This window comes from Manis javanica, chromosome 7 (genome assembly GCF_040802235.1).
Source record: "Manis javanica isolate MJ-LG chromosome 7, MJ_LKY, whole genome shotgun sequence".
NCBI lineage: Eukaryota > Metazoa > Chordata > Mammalia > Pholidota > Manidae > Manis > Manis javanica.
In genome coordinates, this window is record NC_133162.1 from 13,910,805 (window position 1) to 13,924,749 (window position 13,945).

The window sequence follows — 13,945 nt, forward strand, 5'->3', positions numbered from 1 at the left end:
CCAGTATGGAGAGGCTGCCAGTGGCCTATTGGGACTTAATCTTCCTGGCTCGAAGTGCCAGCAGATGAGCTCAGAGGGAAGCTGTGTCCCAGAATCCACCCACGTTAGCCCTGGGAGGAAAGAGGCTGTTGTAAAAACAGTTTCGGAAATGACTGCTTCTAGAGTGTTTTCAAAGCCCTTCATCCAGGACAGCGTTTGAATTCAGAGCTCAAAATGGGGTATTACTCCATGAAGGCTGCCCTACAGTCCAGCATGCTGAAATCCATCTTCTGTTGTGTATTCAAGCCCTACTGGAAATGAAATTTGCAGAGCCTAACTGGTACCAAGGAAAGGGAATTTCATCTTGGGGGTGCGTCTTCATGGCAGGTAGGTGTGCAGATGACCCCATATCACAGGGTTGTACATTGTATTAGTCAGCTAGGGCCCCCCTAACAAAGTACCACAGGCTGGATGGGTGGCGCAGCAGTTCCAGAGGCTGGGTCTGCAAGCTCAGGTGGTTTGCTTTGCTCCTGAGGCCTCGCCCCCTGGCTTGCATGTGGCCACCTGGTCACTGTGTCCTCACAGGGCCTCTCCTCCATGTGTGCTCATCCCTGGTGCCTCTTTCCAAATTTCCTCTTTCTATACAACAGTCAGCTCAGATTAGGACCCACTCTACCAGCCTCGCTGTAACTTAATCACTCCTTTAAAGGCTCTATTTCCAAATGCAATCACATTCCAAGATACTGGCGATCAGGACGTCAGCACGTGCATTTTGAGAGGACACATTTCATCCCATAACAAATGTGTAAGGGAAAGGTACTTAATAACTAAACATTTGATATTTTAAAAATCTCCCTTATAAGGTAGCTTTAGGGGAAAACATTGCTGTTGCCACCAGCCATTCCACAATCTCCGAGGTCCTGCGAAGTGTCACTCGTACAGCCTTTGTTGAAAAGGCTCTGACTCTCAGCTGGCTCATGGGGAAAGACACTTCCCTTGGGACAGCCATCTGTGCCTCCCAGCCTGCAAATATGGGGTGCTCTTTCCCTTGCTGAAGCAGGATGCTATTGGATTTCAGGCCTCTGCAAACAATTCAAGTAATGATTTCTTTGTGATTGGCATGTTTGCATTGTAGCAAACTTTGGTGCAACATATTGTTAGAATACACAATACTGTAATTTAAGATTATTTTATCAGCAGTAAAGGGTTTTATAATTCATTTTAAAAGTTGTAATGGGCTTGAGCATCTTCAGTATAGTTTAATAATATAGCATTTTATAGCTGGCTGTAAAATTTCAGATTACGGTTTTAGCAATTGCACGATTCTATTTTATAGTTTAATAATTGTTCAAATGAAGGAGAATATAAAGTTCCTAAAAACCAATTTAATGACTTAGAAAAATAGCCTTTTATCAAAATCTAATGCACACCTTTAATGAACCCAGATGTCACCTTTTCAACAAAGACAGATCATGGCATCTATTTTTCTCAAGCACAAAGCCTTCCAAATTAAGTACAGAGTACAGTATCTCTGAGTTGTAATTTTTTTCCTTTTTTTTATCTTTCACCCCTAATCTCCTACAGCTAGGTTCAGCCTGTTTGCCAAGCACAGGTGAACACCAGCTAGGCCAGAAGAGCTTTAGCAGGAACAGGAAGGAAATTGATTCTCTCTTGAGAAGTTACTCATGTTACAGAGGGCTCCTTGATCGCACCAATTCACCCTCAGCTCCTGACTCTAATGAAGTCTCTTATTAAGGCCTCAGGATAACCCACACCTCACCATTCTGTGAGTGGGCGAGTGGCAAAATGGGGAGCACCACATTATAATGCATTATAATATAATTATATACTATCCTTCTGAGTAATGAAAGCATTAGCATATAGCACTGGGGAGAAGGCACTCTCTCTCTCTCATTGTCATTGGAATTATAGTTTGTATTCTTATATTTCTAGGATTTTCCAGGGATGTTGTCAGACAACTGAAGTTAATAAAAAAAAGTAGGCCCTGGGCCAGGTACACAAATATGGCTACTTTGGAGGCCACAGAGCACCCGTTGCGTAGGTCCCAGGACCCTTGGTACAATGTGATTCTTGGGCAGACCAGCTCTGGCTCTGAGCCCTGTTTCTGCTAGAGAAATACCAACAGTCAGAGGAAGTCCCACATGGCTGGGCTTCTTCCTATCTGGGGTTCAGTCCAGGGACTTGGGGCTCACAGCCACTTTGTGTTATAAACAGCATGCCTGTTATGTGAATGGCGGGGAGGCCGACTGGGGATCTCCAACCTGCGGAGGAGGCGGGCAGAGGTCACTTGCAGTGGCTGGAGCCCCTCTCCTGCATCATCCAGAGATGACTGGGCTCCTTTCCTCTGTCTCCCACTCAGTTCTCTAGCTGCCTCGGCCATTTTGTCAGCTCCAGGGAATTTCAAGTGGAAATTTGGGGTTACTTGGGAACAGCTTACGGCTGTCCCAACACCATTAGGCTATCTTTTGCCAGGTCATGGTCATCTCAGCAATGACGCCACAGCTGGAGGGCATTCTTGCTGCCCAGGAACAGGCATTTGCCCCAGGCCTGAGCTGTCATCTCCATCTATTCTCTGGCCCCAGCACGTGACACCCCATACATTAAAACAGGGTGCAGGGTAGCACTTAGTGGTTCTGAGGGCCTATGAAGAGTTGAGGCAATGCCATCATTTCATTCCAAGCTCATTTTAAGATAATACAAATTGTCAAGCATTAACTGTGCAAACGCTTGACAAAGGGTCATGTAGACAGTAGGCCAGCAGTGGCACTGGTTAGTTTTAGAAGTTGCTTTTTTAAGAAAAAGAAGCTATCGCTCTATATAGTAGAAAATACTGAAGGACCAGGCTTCCTGCTACAGTAAAACCAGACCTTCAGACCTGCCTGTGGATTATAATGAAGAGTAGTTTTTTCTCCTTAATCCTTGGATTTATCATCTGTTAAATGGGAATCATGAGCTCTACCACCTAGGAGGTTGTAATAATTAAACAAATTAAAATTCTTTAGCACAGTTACCAAGCTTCCAGCACAGTGACAGCTTTTATCACTACTTTGTCCGGCTGGTTGGTCTGTGCTGATCATGAGACCGAAAAGGGGCCTTTGCTGAGGGAGCATTTGGTGACCTTCACCCCAAAATTCATCTTGGCAATGAACTTGGGCATTATATCGGATGTGTATAGAAGTGAGCATCAGGTTCAACCAATTTTTTTTTTTTTTTTTTTTTGAGAGGGCATCTCTCATATTTATTGATCAAATGGTTGTTAACAACAATAAAATTCAGTATAGGGGGGTGTGAGGTTCTGAGCCTCACCTCTGTTGATCCCCAAATTCTCACCTGATGGCCCCCCTGCGACTGTGCCTGTCTTAGGTTGTTCCTCCCTTGAGGAATCTTACCCGTCTCTGGCTAACCAGTCATCTTCCGGGGCCATACAGGGAAATGTAAAGTTGGTAAGTGAGAGAGAAGCCATATTGTTTGCAAAGGTTAGCTTTTTACTTCTTTGCAGATTTATGCCCTGTGGCTTCTATGCCCAGCACTTGTCTCGAGGTATCTTTACCACCTGGAGGAATTATGATACTCGGTAAATTCGATATGAGGCACGAATTCTATTTAAGGTTTGTAATTAGGAAGGAAGAAGAAAAGCTATAGATGTAGCATATGAAGGAAACTTGGGAGGATTGATTATTTCTTTGACATATCTTCTTGTAGAGTACCTTAAGTATGTATAGGTTTTAAACTACTAACTAATTTGCACACACATATTAACATAATAGGAATACGGTGACATAAACAAAGCAAATCTATAATTACCAGCCATCTCCAGTGAAGCCAAGAAAACCATTTAGGCACCCTAGGCATTTGTGAAAATTTATCTATGATATGATGGATATTTTCCAACTGTACTTGAACCATCAGACAAATTAAAGCAGCCCATTTCTGGGATCTGTTCACATCCCATATGTTCTTTTAACCATAGATAGTCTATAGTCATGAGATTTTGGGGTGCTACAACTTGCACCCCTCCCAACTCCTGGTTGAGTTCCAACAGTACAGATCCAGTCAAATTTGTTGTCTCACTGTATGCACATGCCAGCCTAGACATCTCCCTCCTCCTTCTTATGGCAAGTCCAGGAGACGGTGGGCTGGATGCAGCCACAACCACAGCATCGTCTGGATCCCTGTGGAGGCTTTTTGATGATCATCCCCCGGCACAAGTCCTCCAGAGAGTGCTGATGCCGGAAGCTCCTCCTCATATCGTATCTTAGTTCATTTTCTGGGTATCCAAGCTAGGCCTTGATCTTCTGCGTAGAAACAAACAGACCCTTTGCCCACACTTTGACATGCCCTCTATACCACTGTGCAGAACTCATTGGAGGTCAGCACACAGTAACTGCTTTTTTTTTTTTTTTTTAATTAAGAGAAAGGAATATTATCAGAAAAGAGTACCTCCATAGCTGATCATCTGACACCCTTTAAGTGATCAACATTAAGGATATTTAAAGCATGCGTTGATCTTTGATTTACCAATAGTTTTATCCTGTTAAGGAGTAATCCCCCTTTTCTTTCTTTCTTTCTTTTTTTTTTTAAATTTTTAATCTACACTTACCTGAAGAATACTATGTTTACTATGCTCTCCCCTATATCAGGTCCCCCCTAACAACCACATTACGGTTACTGTCCATCAGCTTAGCAAAATGTGGTAGAGTCACTACTTGTCCTCTCTGTGTTGTGCAGCCCACCCTCCCCTTTCTCCCTCCCCCCCATGCATGCTAATCTTAATACCCCCCTTCTTCTTCCCCCCCCTTATCCCTCCCTGCCCACCCATCCTCCCCAGTTCCTTTCCCTTTGGTACCTGTTAGTCCATTTTTGGGTTCTGTAATTCTGCTGCTGTTTTGTTCCTTCAGTTTTTCCTTTGTTCCTATACACCTCAGATGAGTGAAATCATTTGGTATTTCTCTTTCTCCGCTTGGCTTATTTCACTGAGCATAATACTCTCCAGCTCCATCCATGTTGCTGCAAATGGTTGGATTTTTCCACTTCTTATGGCTGAGTAGTATTCCATTGTGTATATGTACCACATCTTCTTTATCCATTCATCTACAGATGGACATTTAGGTTGCTTCCAATTCTTGGCTATTGTAAATAGTGCTGCGATAAACATAGGAGTGCATCTGTCTTTCTCAAACTTGATTGCTGCGTTCTTAGGGTAAATTCCTAGGAGTGGAATTCCTGGGTCAAATGGTAGGTCTGTTTTGAGCATTTTGATGCACCTCCATACTGCTTTCCACAATGGTTCAACCAATTTTTTATGATCACCATTTATGATGTCTTTTCCTAAACATATTTTTACCACTTTTCTCAAAAAAAAAATGAGAATAATTTAAGGATGGGGATAGGAAGACTAGGCCCTCTCAGTGCATTCTGGGAAGACCCATTAGGCTACCTGCACCTGTGGTCCTGAGGGCAGTGAGGTTGGCCCATCAGAGGGACAGTAATTCAGCAGTTGGACAATTGCTTAACCCAATTGCTGGGTAATAAACATGCTTAATAAAAAGGAACAGAGCATCTACACCATCTTGGCCATAAATATGCTCTCTTGGTCTGGGGAACCTATGAGAATACCTCTGAGCACAGTTCGATCACATACTATAAATAAATCCAATTTCTTGTATCCCCCGCTGACCTTTTATCCTTAGGACTTCTAACCAGTTATGCCTGAATATCTCCTTGAATAATAGGCTCAGCCTTGTGCCTGAGCCATGAAGCTCACATGTGGGAAGAAAATGGCTCTGGTTCTCTTGGAGGTGAGGCTCCACAAAGAGATTCCCCACCCCTGTGCCCCTCCTAAATGACGCCCAAGAGGAGTCACATCATGGGCGAGGCTGTCCAGAGAGGAAACCGGGGATTGGGTCTGTACCGCTTGGGGTTTCCCCAGCCTGCCTGTCCCTTGGTTGCAGAGACCTCAGGTCTGAAACAAAGGGGTTCCCTTCCAAGGGCTCTCAAGCAAGCAAAATCCGCCAGGCCCAGCTTGACTTCTGGCTTCAGGCAGAAGCCACATTTGCACAAGTTGCTCTGGTTTCTGGGGTGTGGCTTGCAAGGACCCTCTAGTGCTGTGCACTCCTTGTTCGCTACTTGTCTGCACTAGGCTGCCTCCGCCTGCTCTGTCCGTGACCCCAGGCTTATGAATGCCCCCCTTGGAACCTTCCTCAGCTGTCAGCAGGATAACAGGAACTATTTCTATGGGCTGATCTGAGGATTATGATCTAAGGTAGTGCAAACTGTGTCTGGCCTGGAGTCAATGTGCGTGGGCTCTGCAGTCAAAGAGACTGGAGTTAAAGAGAGAAAATCTCAGTGCAGCCACTCTAAGCTGTGCAACTTGGGCAAGTTCCAAACTGTCAGAACCACTGTTTCATGATCTGCCGCCCTTAGAAATTTGTGTTGGGAATATTCAGTACAATGCGGATGTATCGTTATCAATGGAGGCTACTGTCAATGGTAATCAGCAGAGTCATCATCACTTTTAGTCTACTTGATTTTCCTCTGTTTTCTAGAATATTTTTCTGTGTGTACTAAAAGCACATTTTCCTTTCAAGTTTTTAAATTTTTTGCCTTCATCTTGTTTCTCAGAGCGCCAAGAGTGCTCCGTCTTCCCAACAGAGGGTGAACAAAAGCCCTGGGTCTGTTATGTCTCCAGACCACAGTGTCTTATATCAAACCTTAGTTACCACCATAAGTCAGAGAGCCATTACGGGGCTGCACTCAGCTGCACATAAATGCACAGGAGAATGAGAGGCTTAATAAATATTGTCTGATGGGGATGAGGATGGGTGCCTGATGAGATAGGCTCCATGCACTCCTCATCAGGGACCACAATGAATCTTTCCTGTTGCTCTTGCACATTTACATTGCCAACTGCACATTTTGGGAAAACAAATGTTTCACTTTAGGGCCATCCCCCTAGTTGCCTTTACACCATTATAGCTGGATGTCTGCTCTGCAGAACACCTCCCCCATCCCAAACCAAAGCGTCATCTTTCACATGCTGTTTTGTATAATCTTATTGCCAATTGGGCATAATTTTTAAAAATAGAACTCATGGTTGCTCCTTGTCTGAATATTTCACTAATCTAGCAAAATTAACCATGAATGAAAACACACAGTCCTCTGATATTGTTTGCAACCTGTGTTTGCCCCAACTTAGGAAAAAGCAAAATAGATGTAAGATGATCCTGTGAAGTTTTGGAAAGAAGAAAGGCCAGCTCGAGTGCCATGTTAAGCTCCCTGCTGTAGACAGTGTCTGCACACAGCCCTACTTGCCATCCTGCCATTAGTGTTGAATTACAAGTACAGGGCTGCAGGCATCGTTTTTCTGGTGTGCTGGGGACTGACAGGCAAGCCCGTGGGACCGCTCAGCTAATGGAGGACTGTTGATATATTTTACTGGACTGTATCTCTTTCATTGCATTCATTTTCAAATCCAAGGAATCGCAGATGATCACGAGCCAGTTCTATTCAATATCATGTCCACATGCCAAATGAGCTTTTGCATTTTTTTCTACTTCTGTCCCAGTCCAAGAACAGCAGCATAGGAACCACAGAGAGGCTAAGCGATTGACAGCACCTTGAGTTTTTAAAGACTTCCGCCTATCACATTTGATTCTCAGAACAACTCTGTGAGGTAGGCAGTGAGGCAGGAGTTATTTTAATTAGAGCTGATAGTTGAAAAGCCAGGACTGAGACACTCCTAACTCTGTTCATTTTATACCACGTCAGTCAAGCCAGCACCAGAAGCAGGTTATAAACCATAGTAGAAGCTCTCGTAAGTGACCTCATTTAGCCAACTCATCACAGAGCCCACCTCTCCAATCCCCAGGAAACACCTAAGGCCCAAGGACACTGAATGCTCCAAGCTGGTGGCCTCTGTCCTGCTCACCGATGCCCCTCTTCCCTCCAGTTGAGATGCAGGCTTCAAAGAGGTGTATTTGTTCTCAGATCTTTTTGTGCTGTAGTATTTGTATTTACATCATTTACATGAAAGATTGAAATAGCGGCACAAAAGAAAGCCCAGTAGTTTCAGTGAAAATGAAATTAAATACGTTGAAAAGAGCAAGTTGCTAAAAAGAACACCTTGGGATTAGGTGGGGACAAGACAACTGCTGAAAGGCTGGGAAAAATCATAAAAATGTAAAAAGATTCTGCACTGCGATTCTTCTGTGAGTATTAAACAAACGTCCCTCCTGTTTTAAAGAAACTAAAACTGGAAATTGTAGACTAGGAATTACAGGTGTAGTTTATGCAGAACTGAAGCAAGGGAACTCCAATCAGCAAAATCTTTAAAAAACTTAATTTTAAGAAGACGGCCTTAGTCATGTATCCAAAAGTCAGTAAACAGATGACATCCATATTTTTAATTAAAATGTTTGATCTGATACATACAAGGGCATATTATTCAGCCTTAAGAAAGAAGGAAATCCTGCAATATGCAAAAACATGCATGAGTCTGAAGGACATTTCCTGCTTGATTCCACTTACATGAAGTATCTGAAATGGTCAAACTCACGGAGGCAAAGAATAGAATTGTGCGTGCCAGGGGCTGGGATGGGGGTGGCAAGGCAGTTTTGTTCAACAGCTATAAAGTTTCAGTTAAGCAAGATGAATATATTCTAGGCACCTGCTGTACAACATTGTGCCTATAGATGACAATACTGTACTGTGCACTTAAAACTTGTTGAAGGATCTCATGTTAAGTGTGCTTACCATAATAATAATAAAAAAAAGCAGCTTTGAAATTTTGAAAAAAGTTTGATACAAATGTGTAATTTTTAAACCACATAATAATTTTGCTCTTAAACTAAATTTTTCATTTGACCGAGGACCTATGGGCCCAGTCCCCAGTCCTGCCGGGTATGAGGGTTTCTCCTGTAGGCTTGGTGCTAAGCTCAACCTAAATTGCACAGTTAAACTCAGAACACCCCACAGGTGCCAGGAATCCAAGCCCTCCTAGATTCTAGAATGTGCATCCATGTCACAGCCAAGGCTACGACCCCAGGCCCCTTCACACACACCGTTAATCTGGCCTCATTTCAATTCACTGAACTCTGGGTGTTAGACGCCTTGTCTAAGCAGCCCCACCGGGATCTAAGCCTGTAGTTTCTCTGGATAAAGAAACACATCATGAGGCCTCCAAAGCCTCTTCCTGCCCCCACTTTATGACCGGCTCAGCCTGCCCCAAGCCTCCCAGACTAACTAACCTTGGCATCCCATGGGCTTTCCTAAACCTGTGCCAAGTAAAATACCTTAGAGCTGAACGTAATGAAAGCTTTTTGGCAGAGCTTCAGGCAAGAGGTAGAGACACAGTTCTTGGAGGGAATAGATAGAAAAGCACGCAAGGATTGTCACCACTCCTTCTCAGAAGGACGCTTACCCCATCCTACCTTGCACTCTTCATAGCCCCGCAGTCTCTCCTGAGCCTGTGTCAGGGTCCGTGGTGCCGGCAGAAATCGGCTTGGAGAAATGGATCCTTTCCCCGCCGAGCACGGCCTCTGAAAGACAGACGCCCTAGCCCAGGGACTCGGAGTAGACCTTATTTATGTGTCCACTTGTTTCACACAGCTGACTTTACTGCACATTATTCAGACCAGTGGTGGCAAGTGATTGTTACCAAGTTTGTAGGAATAGCAAATCACCAGGAAGCTGAGCTTCGGAGTAGACGGTGGCGGGGAGTTTAGAGAGACTGACCAACTGCTTGTGACCAGACCAGCAATAAAACCTCCGTGGGCTCTCCCAAATCCAACAGGAAAAAGCTGAAAAAAAGATAAAGCTACAGAGCACTATGCTGACCACCCTTGCTTAGCTTAGACTCACTGGAAGACAGCATCTTTTTCCTGCATAGACACTAATTTGGGCAAACAGGCATCAAGTACACAATAGAATGGCTATACAGTAAGTACTACCCGTAAAAGTTTATAATCAGGTAAGTCTATTTTATTAAAATGGAATGTGAAAAATGCACAGTCTGAAGGTTACTCTGCTCGGTCATCCTTTTGAATTAGGCACACATCTGTCTTCCTATGTTTTGTCCTACAAGAAAATGCAAGATGTGTAGATTTAAATTGAGCTTGGCTTTGAGTTCTGACTGTTCAGAGAAGAACTCATGCAATGGTTTCCCTAGCAAAGGTTCAATTTATGCTGCAGAAGAGACTCGTATGCTAATAAACTGATATTGACAAGTGTGATGGATGCAACTAGGTACTTACTGAGTGCTGGAGAGCAAAGTTGATTGCATTTTACAGTCTGTATATTTCTGTTTATTGCTTGTATTCTGTCATTAAGCAAACAGGTTCCTAATATAGCAAATCTCTCTCATCAGTAAAGCAAGGGAGAAAAGAACCAGAAGCATCATTAATTACAACCATTTGGCTGCAGCCTGGACAGTCTGTTGCTGTTGGATTGGGCAACTTCCTCTGGTTTTATTTTCTGGAGGTGTAACAGAAACTGGCTTTTCTTATGCATGGGGCAGAGTAGAGAAATGTTCCATGCCCTGCTGGCTGACAGCTGCCTAAAAACCTGAGATTAAACACTGGCTTCTCTACAGAAATGGAGTCCTGGGACGACAGAAGCCAGGCTCCATGTGGGTGCACTTCTAAGTCTTCAATCCTATAAATGGAGCAAGTGTGCTGTTCCAAAACCTGACCTGTCCTTGAGGCTCATGGAGGTTCCACAGTCGGTAGAACTCACGTGTGCATGCAGTGGCCCATGAGTGGGCTCTGCTGAGAGCTATGAATTGTGTGTGTGCCTGTGTGTCCTGTACAGAAAAGCGATTGCCACCGTGGCAGACTTTCCAAATGCTAATCACAGGGGTATAAAGCAGGAGAGTCATTGTTCTGACTCCAGGTAACAGAGGTTAACAGCATCTAATGCACTGATTAACCCTCTGGTGCCAGGGATGGCGAGGTCTGGGCCCTCAATCACAGTGCCGAGGAAATTCTATTACCTTACGTGCCTGCACTTGCGGATTACCAACAGTGACAATTTTATAACACTGCTGGAGGGACAAGGCTTATAAAATGCCTGAAGAACAGGTTCCCTGGTTTTCCAGAATGACCTTAAGGCCTCTGGGTTGAAGACAGGCTTCTCCGGTGCCCTTTGCATCTCCCCATTCTCAAGATGGAAATCTCGGGGTACTGTGTTTTGGGGATGGTGTTGCCCCCGACTCAGAGTCAGGAGCCTTTGCCCATAACTGTAATTATGAATCAGCTGTTACAAAACATAAAAGAGGTTAAATAATTCATTCTCAGCATGCTGTCACAATGGTTAAAATTGACTTTTAGAAAATGAAATCCATTCCCATCTTCTTTATCCCTCTCTCTTTTTAAAGAGGTAACATGTTTTAAAGCCACATGCTGTAAAGTTTCGTGTTTAGATAGGCCCAGGCTGGCCAGGTTGTGTGTTGGGTCCCTGCCTTTCCCATTAATGAGCAGGGCTGCAGGGCCGCAGGGCCTGCAGAGAGGACCTTGAGTGCTGTGCCAGCACTTCCATTATTACTTATACTCGTGGTACTGGTTTAGAACTCAGTGATAAAAGGTGCTCTTCCAGTCTAACTTACCTTATATCTTACAAGGTCTCAGAAAATATTTTTTAACTTTCCTGGGACCATCCCAATTTTTATCAACTGAGACAGTGTTTAAAGCATGTAGGCCCTTTTCGCAATAGTTCAAAGTGGAGGACGTCCTGTAATTTGATGTGTTTGCATTTATCATACCTGACTGGCAAGACAATGATAGCATGATGGTGTTTTCAGAAATGTTCAAGATAAAAGCCTTTAAAATGTGGAAATAACAGGGTGCTCAGGCTTCTAAAATGGGCTTTAAAAGCAAGATTTTCTTAAGTGGACTCTGGATCTGCAGAGGTAGATTTCTGACCCTGAGTGGTCATCGGAGGGGTTCTGAGCACACCTAGGACTTACAAGCATGCACCAGCTAGACATACACAGGTCTAAATTCCAAGGCTCTGCCCCTCCATCTGCAGCTTTCAAATTCTTAGAGGCCCTGGATTCCTCTGTGTGTGACAATACTCCACCTGTGGGGGATGCCATTCAGTCTAGGCAGCAGACCCACTGGCCCTCATCTCACAATATGCCCCTCAGGTTTGGTGTGGAATTTTAAAAGCTATCATGTCTGTGTGCATTATTTTGATTGTGTCACCTAGGTGCCACCTGCCATTCTGATAACCAGTGACTTCAGTCCTTCACCTAATCAGACTCACAGAGCTCACTGTGGTCTAGGCTGGTTTTGATGGTATTCCAGGGCTGCTCTGCTCTGCCTCTGCTGTCAGGGGACTTTCCACTGGCACCCAGGTCTCTTGGTAGAAAGCTGTGTTAATATACTATGTAAGCAAAGCATTTAAAGGCCTGTGTGTATGGACTGCTAAGCCTCTGGAGCACTAAGTACTTCTGGCAGGTGGGAAGGTGTTCAGCAGGAGAGAAGGCATTTTCTTGGCACATCTACAGGGGCCTGGTGGCACATTACTACTACTACTCAGCACTTCATCCAGTTACCCCAACGAGAATGATCCTAGTTTTAGTGAAGCCAATGGGACTGCAAGGCCAGAAGGTGACTGTTGCCTTAATATAAAGGCCATCAAGATGCCTGATTTGAGGGAAAAGGAGCCCAGAGACTTCACAGACTCGAAGCTGGTCTAAGTGTATTTTCCTGGGTGATGAAATAGTTATGCCAGTCATTCCCAGATGAGGGCCTGATTGTCTGCCTATAATCCTGTATGCAGGGTGAACCCCTCAGTGATTAAGGAGGGTTAGCAATCTACCTATGTGGTTCTAGAATCCACTCAGGAAAACCTGTTGTGATAAAAGACTTCTTCTCCATTGGCAGAAGCCCCTTTGCAATCATTTAATAATGGTGGGTGTTACACTCATTTCAGTAGGTTCCTCAAGTGATGAGGAAGCATAACTGGTGAGTATCTTTGTGTACACAAAGAGTAAAACACTGCATGCAGGCGCTAATCATACAAGAACAGTAACGGAAGGTGGTCCTCCCAGCCCTTAGGACTCAGCACTCTTGGGCTTTGAGGCATAGTTCGGCTGTGGCCACAAGCACAGAAACAACTTGAAGGCGTAATGTGTCCCAGACTAGAAGTCAGGCTGCCTTCTGTGCACATTTCCGTGAACTCCTTAGTTATACAAAGGCCCTTAGGAAGGGTTTATGTCTTTTGTAGATTATGGCCCAGAAAAGAAAAGACAGAATGTGATATTTTAAGGCCATTTTGGTGGCTGGGCACAATTCCAGTCTTGAACGGAAATAAAACATGTGAAGTTCTATGCATTATTCTCTGCAGGTAACAATGCGATGAAACAGATTTGCTATTAATATAGATTAAGAGTAGACTTTTGAGTAAGGTTCAATTCCTCTTCCAATTTCCCCTCTGAGCTTCTTATATATAACATTTAGTGACCTTTGAAGAGCCCAGGGATGCTCTGCAGTGTCTAATTCTTGATGGCTGTTAAAGGTTTCTATTTCATATTCACAGCTGACATATGCAAATATAGGTAAAGATTATGATGCCTCCCAAGTAGCATTATGGCCAATAAATTACTCCTTGGGTGAACATGCTATCATTGCAGCCAAGCATGTCTTCAACGAGTTGCAAAAGTCTTCCTGCAACAAGCAGGCAGTTTGCTGATGCCATTCACACAGAACTGGTTGGCCAGATACTCCTTGGTGCAGGTGTGATGCTGGACCAGGGGCATCCTGTTGGCAAGTGAGCTCTTGCTCTGTGTGATGGTACCAGCAGGCATGGGGAGGTTCCTTGTGTGGATTCGGGGGTGGGTAGGGCATGGAGTCAAGCACACCGGGATTACCTGAGAGAAGCACTGTAACACAGGAAAAAGCACATTTTAATTCAAGAATTTTAGAGACCTGCTCTATATCCTGACTCT

General features: G+C 44.2%; 1 protein-coding gene across 9 annotated transcripts in view; it reads left to right on the forward strand.

Annotated features, from left to right (window-relative positions):
• GFRA1 (GDNF family receptor alpha 1) overlaps positions 1-13,945 on the forward strand; it is a 209,035-nt gene that overhangs the window by 185,462 nt on the left and 9,628 nt on the right. The window lies entirely within an intron of this gene.